General features: G+C 33.2%; 1 pseudogene; it reads left to right on the top strand.

The window, feature by feature from the left end:
- The window catches only part of LOC137651783 (sodium-dependent neutral amino acid transporter B(0)AT3-like), a 258,740-nt pseudogene that overhangs the window by 200,754 nt on the left and 40,486 nt on the right, over window positions 1–17,500 (top strand).

Raw genomic sequence — 17,500 nt, 5'->3', positions numbered from 1 at the left:
GCGTTTCAGGTGTCTCCATACTGTGGTGGCATCGGAGTAGCCTCGGCCTTCGTGTCCTTCAACGTGGCTCTCTACTACAACACCATCATCGCCTGGTGCCTCTACTACCTAGCGGGAGTGAGTCAGGGCTCGAAAAACCTGTATTGGTTCTCATCGAAACGATGTGTTGTTTCTCATTCTCTGTTTAGCTGTTCATAGGCTCACTTGTGTCTCTTTATCTGTCCCTCGATGTTCTTTCACCCTGACGTGGCCACTCTCCTGTGTATTCTCACTTCAGAACCCCTCCATATTTCATAATTTGCATTCATAATTTTACGTGTGATTTTCCGTGATTTTCAGTTTTTTTTTGCTTTTTCTAGTACTGACATCTTTGTGATTCGACTGTTATTGAATCGACTCTCTGGAGAAAGGTAAATTCCGTAATTTATTGTAATTATTAACGTTAATTTTTATGGGGTTTGTGCTCCTGTTATCAGATAATCTTTGCTTTTTATCTTTGCCGATTCTTTTATTGCTTGCTTGGATTGCTAAAATATATGGAATCCTCTGAAGGAAAATAAAAGTGTTATTAAGAACGAATATGTATATATGAAATAATGGCTATACCATATTTCCTAATGGAAATAATTATAGGTCAAATAACGGAGCATTATTTATGAAAGCAGATGCATTCTGAAATAATAATATACTACGGAAAAAATGATCAATTTAGGAATTTAGATATTATCTAAGATAGCATTTTACATTTGAAATAATTTAACTTCCAAACTCTTTTCCGCTATTTTTGGATAGTTTTCCATTCTTAGATATATCTTCAAGATCGTTTTTCACTTTCTTATCTATTTTATGCTTGGTAAAAAGTTCAATAACTATTCAAAATTCTAATTCAGATAATTAAATATCAAACTACCTATATATATATATATATATATATATATATATATATATATATATATATATATATATGTATATATATGTATATATATATATATATATATATATATACATATATATATATATATGTATATATATATATACATATATATATATATATATATATATATATATATATATATATATATATATATATATATATATATAATTCATAAGTATTGATTCAGCTATAATCTAAATTCTAAAATGTATTAAAATTCCTCTTTTTCTGAGACATTCAACAAGTTTATGTTTTATATGACTGAAGAATAATTTTTATTAATATTTAGAATCCTGATATTTTAAGGACATTATATTGCAGCTTGTTTGTTACCTGTACGTTATATTCGCATCGAAATTAAGTCAATAATTACAAGTGAAACTAATCTTTCAGCAAGGAGACATAGTTTGTCTCTTTTATAGATACCCCTGTGTTCTAGCAATAAGGAAAAATATCATATGAAACAAAAATAGAAAAATAGACCTTAGATAAGTTTATGGTACTTATTGTAAAAGCCAATCTTATTGGTACTTATCATTGTAACAATGAATCTTATTGGTGCTTCTCATTGTAACAACCAATCTTATTGGTCCTTCTCATTGTAACAACCAATCTTATTGGTCAACAGCTTAACGTCGAAATCACGTGACCGGTCGCTGCCAACGCTTCGGGAATGTGAAGGTTTATATGAAGAAAAGTTGAAATTAATCTCGCATTTCTTTTGTTTCTACCATATCTATTGAATTTCGGCTTCTCTTAGCAGGCATGCCATGGCTATTTTGTATCACAGATTACTATGTGCACATTCTTATATTCTTTTGGTTTTCCTGTAAAGTCTAGGAGTGCTACCACATTGGATCTGGAATGACCTTAGGGCCTCTTGAGTATTGGAGAAGTGTGTATCTTCTTGAGGCGATGCTAGGCATTTTATAAAGGCTTTTTGGATATGCTTCTGGTTGACTATGACGAAACTGCATGGGGATGCTAAGGCTATCTAACATTTTGGGGAAGATTTCCAATGGCCCGACCATTTGGGGAAGATTTCTAGTGCCCCGACCTTTTCGGATAGACCGCTACTGTGACCTTTTAGGAAGGAATCATAGGGCTATGACCTTTCGGGAAAAATGATTAGGCTGACGACTTTCAGAGAAAGATCGTTGAAACTGTTGGGTTTTAAGGAATAATTCTAATTTTATGACCGTTTAAAGAAACAGGTTAAGGCTATAATTATTTTGGGGGATGGTGATTGAATTTACGATTTTTTGGGGAAAACTGATCTTTTAATGAAGACTGCCAAATACTATGGTTATTAGGAGCAGACTACTTAGAGTAATATCTTAATACTATCGAGGTTATGAACTTACTGTGAGACTACAAAATCTATGTAGACTAAACTAGTCCAAATCACTTACTTACTTTAGTGCTAATCGCTTGGCGAGGCTCACCAGTTTTATTCGTATGAGAAAATCCATTAAGACTACATTTTCCAAAACAGTATTGAGGTTATGAACTTACTGTGAGACTACAAAATCTATGTAGACTAAAGTAGTCCAAATCACTTACATACTTTAATGGTAATCGCTTAGCGAGGCTCACCAGTTTTATTCGTATGAGAAAATCCATTAAGACTACATTTTCCAAAATAGTATTGAGGTTATGAACTTACTGTGAGACTACAAAATCTATGTAGACTAAACTAGTCCAAATCACTTATATACTTTAGTGCTAATCGCTTGGCAAGGTTCATGAGTTTTATTCGTTTGAGAAAATCCATTAAGACTACGATATTTTTCCAAAATAGTATTGAGGTTATGAACTTATTGGGAGACTACCAAGGCTATGTAGGCTAAAACTAGTCCAAATACTCTAGTGTTTATAGCTTGGCAAGGTTCACAGATTTCAATCTTATGAGAACAATGGAACTTTCAAACTCGCAGGATAACTTAAAACTGCCCCTTTCAAAAGAGAATCCTTAAACTTCCTCAAATGACTCATGATCTTAGCATCCTCTCAGTTGCTTGGAAACGGTGCAGTGGCTAGACGTTGTAATTGAACCCAGTCCCAATATGGTCCAATTATTTTTTATTGTAGTTAAAAGTAATTAGATTCCTATTTATTTTGGTACCCTCCGACAAATCCTTCCTACATACCCGGTGTGATTTTGTAAGTGAATTAGTAAACCCTTTATCAATCCATGTCCCTTTTGTATTTTAATTATTTTTTAGTATTATCAGTCATTTTTTAAAAATATGATAAATCTCGACATCTGTATTTTATCCTTTTTTGTCAATCCATGTCCCTTTTCTATTTTAATTATTTTTTAGCATTATCAGTCATTTTTTAAAAATATGATAAATCTCGACATCTGTATTTTACCTTTTTTTGTCTGTGATAAATGTCTACAAATATTTCATCCTATCTCTACAAACATTGTTGCCTATGTAAATAATCATTGTGTGTTGTGATGAAAACCTTTACCATCATTGTCTACACGTATTCTACCTTTTTATATAACCAAGATTCATTGCTTTCATTCATGTTTATCTAATTGTGATGGCCTAACACCTTATGTCTCCTCATTCTTTGCATTGTGATGTATAGCTTCATGGTAATATTTCTCTCTCTCTCTCTCTCTCTCTCTCTCTCTCTCTCTCTCTCTCTCTCTCTCTCTCTCTCTCTCTCTCTCTCTCTCTCTCTCAAATGTTATTGAGCTTTCTAACTTCCCAAATTGGCTTCTTTCTTAGAAAATTTCCTTTCTTTGTTTACAATAGTCTTCCATCTAAGATAATATTTCATCTCTCATATTTATTTGATAAGATTATTTTCTTCTTCCTGTACTTTCTATGTTTTATCTCTATTATTGACCTTCATGTTATTTGTCTTCACTGTTTAATGTGTGTGAAACTTTAATTTTTCGTATATATATCAGTTATCTTTCTGTGTGCTACAGATTTCTTCGAATTTTCAAACTTTTGTCTCAAATATATACTCGTTGCCTATCTAATTTCATTCATGATCTTATCTTTCATTTTTACTTCTTGGTTACTAGATTTCTTTCAATTTTAATACTTTTAAGTTATCAAATCCTACATTAATTTGGGTCCTTTTGTAATTTTTTTTTTTAGAAGAAAATCTAATTTTTCATATTTTTTTTTAACTGGCTTCTTTTTCCATCATTCATTTCGACATATCTTTATTTTTTCTTGCGTGTTTTTTGCATTCTTTATAATATCCATAGAATATATATAATGTTTAAATTTTTAGCTTCTTTTTCCTTCATTTATTTCAGCATATCTTTAATGCCCATAACTTATTCTTTTACTTTTATTTCCTTCTTCCAGTTTTCTTGTATATCAAACTCATTAGGTATTCTCCGTATTGTATCTGGCTCTTCTTAGGAATAATTTCATTATCGATACACTTGACTAATTACAATTTCATTCTTATCTGTAGCATGAGAAAAATTAGCCTCTTTCACATAGCTTCTCACCACAAGAAATCTCTTTCATTAGTTGCCAAGAGCCCCTGACGTGTTGTGTATAAAACATATTCTATAAACTTAATGTTGTTTGATTTTCTCACTTCTCATCTAAATGATCTTATAATCACCTTAATAATATTTGCTCTCTATTCTTCCCTTACAAAGTACTAAAGTATAATTCTGAGTTCACCATGTATGTTTCCCTCTACCCATTTTCCTCTCTTCGCCTTGTACAGTTGGTTTCATTAATTCCTGTACACTTCATGGGAAGCTAAGGGAGACGGCTGACAGCTGTACATTGTAGAAAATAACGCTGTGTTTAGCAACAGTGAAACTGTTGGCAACACTGTAAAATAACGTCACTGAGCTAGTAAAAGCTTAATCAATTATATTTTGTCAATTCTAAGAAGTGCTGTAAAGAAAATAACAATATTTTTCTACACAATACTTCGTAGAATTAATAAAAAAGCATTTACTTACGTTTTTATAAACTCAGTGACTTTATTCTACAATCTGCAGCGTTGCCAAATGTTTTTCTTGAGGTAAACACAGCATTACTTGCTACAATGTAGCCCACAGCTATCAGACCCCTCCTCATCTTCCCGTGAAGTGTACAGGGAACAGTGAAGCCAAATATAAGTCAAGTTCAAACGTCTGCTGACCATTGAATTTAACTGTACAACCTAATATCCCCCTATCCCAAGACACTCCTCCAAGTGCTCAGATCTGACCACTGTCTCGTCTGCTACCTGAAGTGAAGTGCTCGCCAGTGCCTCGCCTTCCAGAAGAGGAGTACCCACCGAAATCTGAACTGACCTTTTCTTTCCTTTTGCTCTCGATTTAGAGTATTGTGAACTTACGCTCTAGGCCGGCTAAATCACAGAGCTTTTAGCGCCAATCTCACCAGTATTTGCGGTTATTTGCCATTTAAGTGCACCACTTTTCCCTCCATTTGATTTCTCTGGAATGATGATATTTTATTTTCTATTCCATTAAGAAGCAATGGGCCTTCCCATTTAGTTCTGCATGATATGAAGAAAAGGTTTTATGTATATTTGTGTAAATATACGACCATACTTTTGTATATATATATAAATATATTGTATATATATATGTATATATATGTATATATATGTTATATATATGTATATATATGTTATATATATATGTATATATATGTTATATATATATGTATATATATGTTATATATATATGTATATATATGTTATATATATGTATATATATGTTATATATATGTATATATATATATATATATATATATATATATATATACATATAAATATATATAGCACAAATATATGTTATATATATATGTATATATATATACATATAAATATATATAGCACAAACATATGTTATATATATGCATATACTGTATGTGTGTATGTATGTATATATGTATATATATATATATATATATATATATATATATATATATGTATGTATATATACATGTATATAGGTATATATATGTTTATATATGTGTGTATATATATATATATATATATATATATATATATATATATATAATGTATGTATGAACGTATATAAATCTATACATACATATCCATTGTGTATTTTATTTTTCATAAGTATTACCACGCGTCATTGAGCCCCATTGAAGATGGTGGACTGTGTTTTTACTTGAAAATAAATAACATATCAATAAGTTGTATAATGTAAATCTTAAAGATTTTATTGAATGTCATTGCATACATAGAAATTAGATTAACACCGATATACATGCACGAAAAAATATATCAGTTTTAATTTCTTTTGATTTCATGAAGAGATTTTTATAATAATATTTTTCATTGAACAAAAATTTAATGAAGTTTTACGTCGATTACTTTATTAACAATAAGGGAAAAAAATAAATTTCTTAACATTATCGATTAAACAATTGGTTTTTCAATATAAGAAAGTTGAAATATAAAACAATTTCGTACAAAAGTTATTTAGATAGATAAGAGAAGTCATATACTGTCAATCATAAATGTGGTAGGGAAACATGTTATATATTTTAAATCTATTTTTAAGTAAAAATCAGATCAGTATATATATGTTCGTTAATTGAAAATCAGTTAGGAAAATATAATAAAAATCAGTAGTAATTTCTTAAAAAATCGAGTGAAATTTGTATATCTTAGTCCGTAAAGCAGTTAAAGAAAAATAATAAAGAATAATTGTTTTCAGAAAACTTATAAAACGAACGTTATTTCGAATGATACTCCGGTTAAGCTTCTTATTGAAAATGAATCTGAATTATAATAATGTTTTTTGTGACAATTTTGCTTATCATAAAGGCACTTATATTAAACATAAAATCAATATATACATTATATATAGCAAAAATTAATAGTCTAATAACCATATTTTCAAATCAAATAGGATTTCTGTTTTTTTTTTATATCAATAAAATAAATATGGTATTCCATATGCATGGCTGCCAACCACAAATTTTAGTTATACATAGATTTATAAAATCAAGAAATTTGCCTATGCGCGTACATAAATCCACATGTATATACAATAAGTCTATATATACATATGCACATGTACTTTTGTATGTACACATATTTGTTTCCATTGTCATATTGTTCTACATAATTGAAAGTACCACAGGAATCCTATTTCCCTGAAAGCTCATGAATAACATTTGTGCATTATTTCGTATTTACTTCTGACAGAGTTTTCGGACACCTTTGCCCTGGGCCTACTGTCCTCTGGAATATTTCGCCAACGGATCCTACAGAGAAATCAAGGAATGTGAGGTAAGTGCTGGCAGGAGTGGAGAACTGTTTCATGAGGTCAATAAATGTCAGAGACTTAATAGAAATCAGTGTCGTGTTCCTCCTCTGCAAACATTTTTCGCGTTCATCATCTGTCTGTTTGTTTTCATTTTATCTCATCATCATCATCATCATCATCATCATTATCATCATCATCATCATCATCATCTCCTCCCCCTACGCCTCTTGACGCAAAGGGCCTCTGTTAGATTTCTTCAGTCGTCCCTATCTTGAGGTTTTAAATCAATACTTCTCCATTCATCATCTCCCACTTCACGCTTCATAGTCCTCAGCCATGCAGGCCTGGGTCTTCCAATTCTTCTAGTGTCTTGAGGATCTATAAGGAAATCATCATCATCTTCATCGTCATCACCATCATCATCATCATCATCTCCGCCCACGCCCATTGACGCAAAATGCCTCTGTTAGATTTCATGACATCTCTATCATGAGCTTTCAAATCAATACTTCTCCATTCATCATCTCCCACTTCACGCTTCATAGTCCTCGGCCATGTAAGCCTGGATCTTCCAACTCTTCTAGTGTCTTGAGGATCTATAAGGAAATCATCATCATCTTCATCATCATCATCATCATCATCTCCTCTCACGCCTATTAACGCAAAGGGCCTCTGTTAGATTCCATCAGTCGTCTCTTTCTTGAGCTTTTAGATCAATACTTCTTCACTCATCATCTCACATTTCACGCTTCACAGTCTTCAGCCATGTAGGCCTGGGTCTTCCAATTCTTCTAGCGTCTTGAGGATCTATAATGAAATCATCATCATCATCATCTCCTCCCATGCCTATTGACGCAAAGGGGCCTCTGTTAGATTTCGCCAGTCGTCTCTATCTTGAGCTTTTAAATCAATACTTCTCCACTCATCATCTCACATTTCACGCTTCATAGTCCTCAGCCATATAGGCCTGGGTCTTCCAATTCTTTTAGTGTCTTGAGGTTCTATAAGGAAATTATCATCATCATCATCATCATCATCTCCTCCCCCTACGCCTCTTGACGCAAAGGGGCCTCTGTTAGATTTCTTCAGTCGTCTCTCTCTTGAGCTTTCAAATCAATACTTCTCCATTCATCATCTCCCACTTCACGCTTCATAGTCCTCAGCCATGCAGGCCTGGGTCTTCCAATTCTTCTAGTGTCTTGAGGATCTATAAGGAAATCATCATCATCTTCATCGTCATCACCATCATCATCATCATCATCTCCGCCCACGCCCATTGACGCAAAATGCCTCTGTTAGATTTCATGACATCTCTATCATGAGCTTTCAAATCAATACTTCTCCATTCATCATCTCCCACTTCACGCTTCATAGTCCTCGGCCATGTAAGCCTGGATCTTCCAATTCTTCTAGTGTCTTGAGGATCTGTAAGGAAATCATCACCATCATCATCATCATAATCATCTCCTTCCCCCACGCTTATTGACGCAAAAGGCCTCTGTTAGATTTCGCCAGTCGTCTCTATCTTGAGCTTTTAAATCAATACTTCTCCACTCGTCATCTCCCACTTCACGCTTCATAGTCCTCAGCCATATAGGCCTGGGTCTTCCAATTCTTCTAGTGTCTTGAGGATCTATAAGGAAATCACCATCACCATCTCCTCCCCTTAAGCCTCCTGACGCAAAGGGCCTCTGTTAGATTTTATCAGTCGTCTCTATCTTGAGCTTTCAAATCAATACTTCTCCACTCATCATCTCCCATTTCACGCTTCACAGTCCTCAGCCATGTAGGCCTGGGTCTTCCAATTCTTCAAGTGTCTTGAGGATCTATAAAGAAATCCTCATCATCTTCATCATCATCATCATCATCATCTACTCCTACGCCTATTGACGCAAAGGGCCTCTGTTAGATTTCGCCAGTCGTCTCTTTCTTGAGTTTTTAAATCAATACTTCTCCATTCATCATCTCCCACTTCACGCTTCATAGTCCTCAGTCATGTAGGCCTGGGTCTTCCAATTCTTCTAGTATCTTGAGGATCCATAAGGAAATCATCATCTCCTCCTGCGCCTATTGACGTAAAAGGCCTCTGTTAGATTTCATAAGTCGTCTCTATCTTGAACTTTTAAATCAATATTTTTCCACTCATCATCTCATATTTCACGCTTCATAGTCCTCAGCCATGTAAGCCTAGGTCTTCCAATTCTTCTAGTGTCTTGAGGATCTATAAGGAAATCATCATCATCATCATCATCTCCTCCCACGCCTATTGACGCAAAGGGTCTTTGTTTGATTTCATCAGTCGTCTCTTTCTTGAACTTTTAAATCAATTTTTTCCACTCATCATCTCACATTTCACGCTTCCTAGTCCTCAGCCATATAGGCCTGGGTCTTCCAACTCTTCTGGTGTCTTGTGAAGCTCAGTTGAAAGTTTGGTGAACTAAACTCTCTTGGGGAGTGGGAAGAGCAGGCCCAAACTATCTCCATCTACCCCGCACCATGATATTGTCCACATATGGCACTCCAGTAATCTCTATTGTAGTTTCATTTTATTCATTCCACTTAATTTCAAGCTACTGTAGTTGAGAGTTTTCTTGAAGGCTGTGTAAATGTAATCAATACAAAAATGCCCACACACACACACATTCATTGACAGACAATTATTAGATAATTTTGGCTGCCTCTTTATTACTGTAATAAACAAATATCAACTACCCTAAAACCTATCAAAGTACAGCGTTATTAACCCTTTTACCCCCAGGCTATTTGGAAATTTCCAACCCCTCACCACCAGGGGGTTATTTTTATCCCAGCATATTTTGCAGTATATTTTTTTTTAAATTGCTCTAATAGCCTTAATTTTTGTCATAGAGAAGTCAGGTTGGTCTCATTCTCTTGGAAAATGCCCGAAAAATTATCAAAAATATGAAATAAAAATTTTTTATAGCATTTTTTTGCAAGGACGTACCGTTACGTCCATGGGGGTAAAGGGATGGCTTTTGTGAAACGTACCAGTACGTCCTTTGGGGGTAAAAGGGTTAATATCTTTGAAGATTTAAATGGTGCTACTTTGGCTTTCTATCTACAATGGAAACATTTCTACACTATTAAAATGTACTTTCGTTTGATAATTACACAGCAAAATACATTGTAACGTATATATAAAATAACCCAGAGGCAATGAAATTAGAACATAAAAATTCTTTTATTTTAGGCTAAAATCTATATAATAATAAATATAATGACATGGTTGCAATTTAATCAAAATATAAAGAAAGTATCATAGAGACAATGAAATTTGAATATGAATATTTTTTTATTTCAATTTTATGCTAAAAACTACGTAATAATACATATAGAGACATGGTTGAAATTTAATAAAAAATTTGAAAGATATATTACAGAGACAATGAAATTCGATGGTAAAAATGATTTTATATTAATTTTTACGCTAAAATATACATAATAATAGAGACATTGTTAGAATTTAATCAAAATATAAAAAAAAAAACAAAATAAAATGAATTATAATTTTTCATTTATTCCTATTTTAGGCTAAAATCTACATAATAATAAATGTATATTCCACTCACTTTAATTTTTAGGCTAAAATATACATAATGATAAATATAGAGATATTATTAGAATTTGATAAAAAAAAACCTATACAGTAGACAAAAAAAAAAGGAATGTAATTTTTCATTCATTTTCATATTAGGCTAAAATCTACATAATAATAAATGTCTATTCCACTCACGACGAGGCTCTGGGGTTTCCCTTCCGCAGAGGAGCAGTCCAACCGAATACTTCTGGTACAGAGAGACCCTGGAGATCTCCTCAGACATCAACCATCCGGAGAAATTCAATTGGAAAATCGCCCTTTGTCTGCTGGTGGCTTGGTTCCTGACCTACCTCTGCATGGCCAAGGGAATAGCATCTTCAGGCAAGGTGAGAGGCTGAAAAATCTTGTGTTTTGGGAGACGTACTTTCCATCCTCGGGTCATGGTTGCTACTGATGCTACTAACACTGTTACAACGACAAGAACAACATCAACTAGAATTCCCTTGTTTGAGGGTACACTCGGGTACACTATTCTGTCTTATTTCTCTTCCTCTTGTAACAACAACAAAAAACAAAAACATCAACAACTAGAATTCTCTTGTTTGAGAGTACAATAGGGTTCACTGTTCTATCTTACTTATTTTCCTCTTGCACTCTTGCAACAACAACAACAACAACAATATTCAACAACAACAACAACAACTAGAATTCCCTTGTTTGAGGGTACACTCGGGTACACTATTCTATCTTATTTCTTTTCCTCTTGCAACAATAACAACAGCTAGAATTCTCTTGTTTAAGAGTACACTCGGGTACACTATTCTTTCTTATTTCTCTTCCTCTTGCAACAACAACAACAACAACAACAACAACCAGAATTCTCTTGTTTGAGTGTACAGTTAGGCACACTATTCTTCCTTATTTCTCTTCCTTTGGCAACAACAACAACAACAACAACAACAACCAGAATTCTCTTGTTTGAGGGTACAGTTAGGCACACTATTCTTCCTTATTTCTCTTCCTTTGGCAACAACAACAACAACTAGAATTTTCTTGGTCGAGGGTACATTTGAGTACACTATTCTATCTTATTTCCCTTTGTCTTGTTTTTTTTTTTTTTTTTTTTGCTGTGTTTATATTTTCTATAATAAGAAAAATCTATTTTAATATTTTATTTTTCTTGTTCAATACTTCTCTTGTAGTTTGTTTATTTCCTTGTTTCCTTTTGTCTCTGGGCTATTTTCCCTGTTGGAGCCTTTGAGCTTATAGCATCCTGCTTCTCCAACTAGGATTGCAGCTTAGCTAGTAATGATAATATTACCACAGCAACAATGGCAACAACAACAACAGTACCAGCTACTACTGCGGTACCTGCTAGCGCAGCTGATATCAATATTAAGATTGTTACTGCATCGACGAAACTTGCTATTGATTAAATGTTCATTTTAATTTCATTTACAATAGTGATCATATTCATTAGTTGATGTTTTTTTTTTACCAAACAAGTCAATCACTTCCTCCTCTTTTCAATTAAGAATGATTGTTGCATTACAAAATCCACAAGGAAGTTGAACAACATAGGTGACAAAACATTCCCTTGGAATACTCCACTCTTCACTGGAAATTCATTTGACAGCACTCCACTAACATTAACTTTGCACTCGCTATGCTCATGAACACTTTGAAAAATTCACATTTCAATACCCGCGTTTCTCTATTCCTTTCATCAAGTTTCTAGTGTTTTATTTTATTCCAGATACGATTTTCTATAATAGTATTGATAATTCCGAAACTCAAAAACTTAATTTTTTCATGAAGAAGGAAACTTTGGTAAGTGAATGAAATCTCCTATTTGTAGTCTTGATTCTCATTAAAATCTCTAAATTTCTAATTTTTTTTTGAGTTTACATATAGATTTTAAATAAGTTTGGGTACTGTTCCTCCAAATAATTTCGATTTTTGTGCAGACATTGTTACTACTGAATATTATTTTTATTTATTTATTTATTTTTTTTTTTAAATCATTATAGTCAGCGTTTGAGTCCCACTCAAGCTCGATAATTTCATGTAGTGTCTGCAGCCCCACCATCCTTGTGAGCTAAGGATGGGGGTGGGGGGGGGGGGGTGGGGGTGGGGGGGGGGGTTTCGAAAGTCTATAAGCCTACGTGCTGAGTCATCAGTAGTCATTGACTGGCCCTCCCTGATCCTTGCTTGGGCGCTGATCATATGTATATATGGTCAGTCTATAATTGTCCGTGCCCCTTTCCTCTGCCATTCATGAGCTGATTTTAAACCTTAAAAAATAAAGAAACGGCAACAAAATTTGAAAACTATTATTTGATCTGATTTGAATTTCTCCTGATTTAGTCCTCCTGATTTAATCCTTCTGATTGAGTCTTCCTGATGGAGTCTTCCTGATGGAGTCTTCCTGATGGAGTCCTCCTGATGGAGTCCTTCTGATTTAGTCCTGATTTAGTCCTCCTGATGGAGTCCTCCTGATTTAGTCCTCCTGATTTAGTCCGCCTGATTTAGTCCTCCTGATGGAGTCCTCCTGATGGAGTCTCCTGATTTAGTCCTCCTGATTTAGTCCTCCTAATGGAGTCCTCCTGATGGAATCCTCCTGATGTAGAAATGACACCAACAGCAAAGATTCCTAAAAAAGAAGAAAAAAAAATTGTGGCCCGATTAGAAAAAAAAAATCTTCTCCCAGATAAGGTTGACATTTAATTAGATGTCCTGGAAGATTCCTCGATGAGATGGTTGCATGATTGCATTTAGGCACATTCTTCTTCTTCTTCTTCTTCTTCTTCTCCAATTCCTCCTCCTCCTCCTCCTCCTCCTCCTCCTTCTTCTTCTTCTTCTTCTTCTTCTTCTTCTTCTTCTTCTTCTTCTTCTTCTCCATTGCTTGTTTAAAAAAATGTATAGGCCGTTCATGAATAGCAGAGGGAAGGGACAGTGTCAATGCTTTAGCTAGCAGAACAATGCCCTAGAGATTAACCATATATACATATGATCAGCACCTAAGCGCCTTCTCCAACTAATCTAGGACCAAGGAAAGCCAGGCAATGGCCACTAGAATTTGGTGCTAAGACTAGACGCACCCAAGGGGCAAAATAAATAACTTCTGGGTGGAGATTGCAGACACTGGTAGGCTGGTAATCTTCGCCTACGATTCCAATATAAGGTCTTTCAAACAACGGTCACGAATAGTCAAACAGCTGTTCAGTATTTCTTCGCAACTTTTGGGCAATTCTTTAAGTTCTAATTTCGATGATATATTAGTTTAAGTTATTTTCTAGTTAAAAAAAGTAAACAATAATGGTAAACATGATTAGTGTTTAAGCTTTTATATTAGAACCTATGTGTTAATGAATGAATTTGTAGGAATAAAGTAGTATTCATTCAGCACCAATTATAATATTATGCAGCATTTTGTTTTGATTATCATTTTATATAAAGCATATTTACCAAGCTTAGATAATTAAAAGAAAAATCCCTCAATAGTATAACATCAGAAGAGGTTATCGATAAAGGTATGACGTTTGGTGCCATAAAAACCACTTAACCCCTCAAACAAGTGAAAACATACGCCTATACCCCGTAGAGTTTTATAACATCCTTTCATACTGCACCGTAAAGCTCATATAAACGACTCATGCCTTCCCTATAGCGAGTTCATCTATCCAATAACGATAAGCCTTGCGTGTGTGTGGGAGGGGGGGGGGGGGGGAGGGGGAGGAGATCTACACACTATAATATGCTTCATCTTTATTCACATTTTCTCCATGTCGTAAAAAGTCTTGAAGGATTGGCCTCTGACGTCCTTTAAATCTCGAGTTATGGACTCTGGGAAGTCTGATTGCCCTTTGAGACATCTAATGCATTTATGATCTTTTGATGACAAAGTCGATATCGGGGATCTTGCGTCCAGTTTTCGCCAGTGTGGAATTAATGCCTTTTAATGTAACTGCTGAGGTGAAAAATGTTTTTCTGACTGAGATTGCATAACTTTATGATAAAGATCAACCTTGTCGATTGGTTTATTACACATGTTTCAGGAAAATTAGGAATATGCTTGCATGCATGTACACATATATATCTATCAATCTGTCTATCTATCTATCTACCTATCTATCTATCTATCTGCCTGTCTTTATTCTGGTAATACCATTGAGATTCTGTTCTTCAAAATTTTATCATAGTCCATCTGCTTATATCTATCATTTAATATTTTTCTTATAATAACTATTGCAAATAACTCATATTTATCATAGAAATATCAAAGTTTGTTTTTAAAGATGAAAATAAATCCAGGAATGAAATGAACAATAGAAAAAGACGCCTACGCTATTCCGTCGTATTGTTTTGTGAGTTGAGTTCAGTTCTCATTGTTTTTTAATACCTATTATAAAATGATTCGGTTCTCTTCGAATATTATATTATTCCTCATAGTGCGGAGTTGGGTTTCTGTTGCTCATATTTCTATTTGACTGTTATTATTAATATTGTCACTATTATTATTGTGGTTGTTGTCGAAGCTGCTGGCTTTGTTTACTTTATATTACCATCAATACCATTGTTGTTGTTAATGATATTGTTGTATCTATGATAAAATAATAATAATAATAATAATAATAATAATAATAATAATAATAATAATAATAATAATAATTATATTATTATTATTATTATTATTATTATTATCATTATTATTATTATTATTATTATCAACATGAATATTAATATTATTATCAATATTAATACCAATATTAATATCAATACCAATATTAATATCAATACCAATATCAATGTCAATATCAATATCAATATCATCGTTACTCTACACCAAAAGAAAGAAGCTAAACACTAACCCCCTAATTACAGGTCGTCTATGTCACAGCCACCTTTCCTTACCTTGTGTTGGTCATCTTCTTCGTGAGGGGAATTACTCTGAAGGGAATGGAAGACGGACTGAAACATCTCATTACGCCGGACGTGAGTACCCAATTTACTTGCCCTCTATTGCCCTCTCTTGCCCTCTCTTGCCCTCAGGCATACGTGGCTCTAGATAAATGCTGATCTCCTTTCCCCCCTTCAGACTTATTTCAATTGATTGGTGGATTAATTCATTCAACTGGGGACATACAAATTTGAGGTGAATTATTGTGAAAGGTTAATTGTATGGTTTCTTGGTATAGTTATTCTGTGTTTTGACGTATCTATTAGTTGATATGTATATGGTTATATATATATATATATATATATATATATATATATATATATATATATATATATATAATTCATCTACACATGTTTATGCCTAGGTCTATATATGTATATACACATATATTTATAAATACACACACACATATATAATATATATATATATATATATATATATATATATATATATATATATATATATATATGTGTGTGTGTGTGTGTGTGTACAAAAACACATATGTAACTGTATGAAATTATTCATATACGCATTATGTATGTATATGTATATATATATATATATATATATATATATATATATACGTGTGTGTGTGTGTGTACTGCTTATAGTATATCATGCTTAACAGTAACAAATAGATGAACAGTATTATACAATTTCTATTAAAAGAATAATCGGGATTAAACTAACGAGGTTTTTGCTCTAATATCGGAAAAAAATATCTAAAAAAACTTAAGTGTCTTCTTTTGGTACATATATCTAATGTTCAAAAGAAAATTATTACCTAAATAAACTGTCCTACCAATTCATAACATTTATAATTCATTCAAAACTGATATAATTATATATATTTTTTTTTCTTCTGAGATGTTGTGTTGCTTTGCCTACGATATCACAGATGAACATTCTTCATCATCTACTTCTTCTTTGTCTACAGCATTTACCGATCTCTTCAAGCCTTCCTCCATTATCTACTATCCTGGCCATTCTATTCTCTTAATCCTTTTTCAATCACATTTTATCTCTCCTGAGATCGCAAATTCATATAGTATCGATTAAGCGTTTCTACTATGTTTTCGATCCTCCTGGTGGACATGCAGAGAGTTGTGTAGTAAAGCTCAACCTTTGCAACATCGATTATGTTTTCTCATTCAGCGTCACAATTAGTTGCCAAAGGTCACAGGATGACTCAGAGATGAGATGACTTGGCAATTTTCTTTACTGTTTTTCAAGTTGACCTGTGATGCTCACCGTGTATTTGTTTTATGTTTGCTCTGTACAAAACTGGGAGACCTCTTCTGTCTTAAATTATTCACAGTTAGAAGAAATTTTTAAGAATTTAGATTCGGAAAATGTAGGAATTAACATTAATGGGGAATACCTTGACAAGTTAAGATTTGAAGATGACATAGTTCTACTTAGCGAACCATGGGAAGAATTGCAAATGACGATGCAAGATTTGAATAGAGAAAGTAGAAATGTAGGACTGTAGGACTGAAAATTAATATGATAAAACTGAGGTATAGGCTACTTTTTTGTTTATATGCTATACAGTACATTTTCCTTAAGATATGGCGAGTTTCATAATTTCATTTGCTAAATTCATATATGAAATTCGTTACTAAATTCTACATTTCAAACACTTTTGTTCTTTCCTTTTATTTCAAATTATTTCGATTCTGAGCTGGAAAAGGGCATTAGGTGTCCCAGTCTCTAGGGCTTTGTTTGAACAAAAAATTAAAATGGTAAATGTCATTTAATATCTAAATACGACGTACATTGTATATTATTTTC

This window comes from Palaemon carinicauda, chromosome 13, assembly GCF_036898095.1.
Source record: "Palaemon carinicauda isolate YSFRI2023 chromosome 13, ASM3689809v2, whole genome shotgun sequence".
NCBI classification, from domain to species: Eukaryota; Metazoa; Arthropoda; class Malacostraca; order Decapoda; family Palaemonidae; genus Palaemon; species Palaemon carinicauda.
The sequence above is the reverse complement of the archived record's forward strand: the minus strand, read 5'-3'. Positions and strand labels throughout refer to the sequence as shown.